At 47.1% G+C, this 3,019-nt stretch overlaps 1 long non-coding RNA gene across 1 annotated transcript; it reads right to left on the bottom strand.

The window, feature by feature from the left end:
* Positions 1-267: 267 nt before the first annotated feature.
* LOC122697580 lies at positions 268-2,017 on the bottom strand. Its single transcript, XR_006342113.1, has 3 exons — positions 1,775-2,017; positions 1,520-1,688; positions 268-724 (listed from the first exon to the last, which is right to left on the bottom strand). It is a non-coding gene; the product is annotated as an uncharacterized LOC122697580 (long non-coding RNA).
* Positions 2,018-3,019: the final 1,002 nt, after the last annotated feature.

The following is a 3,019-nucleotide window of genomic DNA, read 5'->3' as shown; positions in this document are numbered from 1 at the left end:
TGGAGTGCATTTTGAGAAAGTTAGCTTAGAACAGGGGTCAGGAAACTTTTCCTATAAAAAATCAAATAGGAAGACCTTGCTACTGAATGGCCGTGCAGTCCATGGCAATGACTGAGCTGTAACATGAAGACAGCTGTAGACAACACACAAACCAGCCTGCGTGGCTGTGCTCCAAGTAAACTTTGGTTGCGGACACTGATATTTAAATTTCATGACATTTTCATGTGTCACAAAATATTATCTTTCTTTTGGCTTTTCCTAGCCTCTTAAAAAATGAAAACAAAAACAAAAACCAGCTTAACTCAAGGGCTGTACAAAAACACGTGGTGGGCTGCATTTGACCTCCAGGTCGTAGTTTCCTGATCCCTGGGCTTGGAAGCAGCATCAGCCAATAAAGGAAGTGAACATCTGCGCAGATACCAGAACCAGAGTCCACGGAGCAGACACCCTGTCTATTCACCGCCCCATTCAACGTCCAGTACTCTGCCACTTAGGACTGTGCTGAACTATATGGTGCATGCTCGTGAATATTTATTGAATGAAGGGATAGCCGCCAATTCAATTTACCTGTCAGTAGCACGGGCAGAAGTTAGTTTGAACTGGTCCTGATCGCTGGATATGTCAGTGTAGGAGGCAAGGAACCCATGACTCCGATGTGTTCAGTGCCAACAAGAATTCCACACTTTTCTGAATAGCCTTTGCTTGTAGGTAAAGACTGTTGCAGCTGCATGGGGTACAAATAATGAGCAGATTGACTGGATGGAGTAACAATAAATGCATTAGAAAACTCACCTTGTCTTTGCAAGATAGGAATTTACAGTCAGTGGCAACCATCTGGATCAGAACATATATCTGTTTCTAGATACTTCTTTTACCCACAGTTGACTTTTTACTTGTTTCCTAGAACGGCTTTGTTTTGGTATCCCCGTGGCATGCGTTTGTCTCCATCAGTCTCACCAAAGTTCATTGCCACCAGCCTGCTTTCTGGGCTTACTCTCAAGTCAGTGTCTTTTTGGGACTGTCTTGTCCTTCGGAAGTTTCCGCTGGTAACATGGAATCCCTGGATGACAAACCTTCAGCCTGGCTGCAGACTCACCTCCTCATTGACATCTTTCCTGACAAGTCCAGTCCTCCTTCCTCTGAACATATGGATTCATTCATTCATCCATTCATCCATTCATTCAAAAGATGCTTACCGACAAGATGCTTACCCTCACACTACTATGGCCTAGAGGGGGGAAAATCACCTCCTTTCAAAGAGTTCCCAATTTAATAGAAGAGCAAGAGCCACAGATGATGAGGACAACTTCGTTAACACTGGGAACCTCTCCCCCAGCTCTTGACCACACACTCTGGTACTTTCAGTTCCCTTTTCTGGGGCTGATGATAGCCTCTGACCAGTGGGATCTGGTGGCGAGGCTTCAGAATTAAGACTTCATTGGTTTAGTATCTTTCTCTCTGTTGTCTGGAACAAATGATTTTACCCTCCTGAGCCTATGTAAAATGGGAAAATGAGTACCTTTTGCTCTCCTGAGGACTGCAAGAGAGAATGTGAGGAGCCGGGCACCAGCAAGCACACCGTGACGGTAACCAGTGTTATTACGTTTCTGCTGCAGGGACGGCCTTCAGGGCCACGCTCACTCCCAGCCACTGCCTTCGTGGGCCAACGCCCGGGACATCCCTGTGTTCTGCGGAGAGAAGGGGCTTGATTAGCAATGCTAACCCCCACCGGGCTTTCGGGTTTGACTTTCCATAGATCTACTAAACACCTTACCATTCCTCCATCTGTTTCTCATCTCCATATATTGTGGTTCCAGATTACAGATGTCTCCTGCCCTTGAGGAATACAGGGCCTGTGCTTTTGTTTCTCATTCTCTTTGCTGTTTTGGAGCAATTCTGAAAAGAGGGAGGCCAGGGACATCATTGCTCTGTCATCGAAGAACCTGGTTATCTTTTCAGATACATCGAAAAGCACAACCCAGAACAGGGTATCTTAGAAATCAAAAGTAAAAGCCGAGCTCTCCCCCTTCCTCCCTGCCTCTCCTCAATGTAATAAAGACACAATGGCTCGCTTATTCTGTTTCCCCACCGTCAGCACATTCCTCCCGTGGGTCCCTCCGGCCCTGCTCACGGATGAAGCAGTCAAGGCTGGAGCTTGACTGACTGGTAGGAAGGGGGATGGAATCGAGGGAGGAGAGCTTTACCACAAACCAGCTGCTCTTCCGAGGTTGATTTCCATTTTGGAAAATAGCAGAAGCAATTACCGTGGCTCATTAGAAGGCCTAACACACTGGCTGCAAAACTATATTTGGAAAACCGTATTCACTTAGCTCCCAAGTGGTGAGAGGGTGTGAGTGGGTGGCAGGGAGAGGAAATGACAGACAGGGGCCGGCCATGTGGTGACTCGAATCTGCAAACAGGTGATCTGAATGAATTGTGCGAGGAAGGAGAGACGGATAGAGCCAGGACACCAGTCCACGTGGACCTGTGTCTTGATGCTCTGATGCTTGGAAAACTCCAGCCTGTTATAAACCTGAAAACTGAGGTTGCTCATGGAGAAGCCCTTCTTCCCAAGTAAGGGGGTCGAGCTAGAGTCTCTTTCATGAGTCCTTCTTAGAAAACCCAGCTACCACCTCGAATGCCTAGGGGGCAGGTGTGGGCTTCTGTTGCTGCCCCTGAATTTACCATTCAGTTACATCAGGGCTGTGGGCCTTTGGAACAACCTTCCATTCTTATCTCCCTGCCGCTTTCTGACCAGCAAGTGTCCACAACACAGGCTGCTAACTCCTGTCTTGTATTTGCTCATAACTAAAGGAAGGGTTCTGGGATGGGAAGGACCTATTTGGGGCAAGAAAAGGCATGGTTCAGGAAGCTTGTCGGGTGGGACTACCCCAGAGAGAACTTGAAAAAATAAATCAACTCTGCTCTCTATGGCTGGATGGGGGTACCTGGAGCCCTTCATCCCACGAATATATCTTATGTAAGTTGTGTGATGGAACTATTTCATTTGTACCAAATC

This window comes from Cervus elaphus, chromosome 7 (genome assembly GCF_910594005.1).
Source record: "Cervus elaphus chromosome 7, mCerEla1.1, whole genome shotgun sequence".
NCBI classification, from domain to species: Eukaryota; Metazoa; Chordata; class Mammalia; order Artiodactyla; family Cervidae; genus Cervus; species Cervus elaphus.
This window is presented reverse-complemented; position numbering and strand designations above follow the sequence as displayed.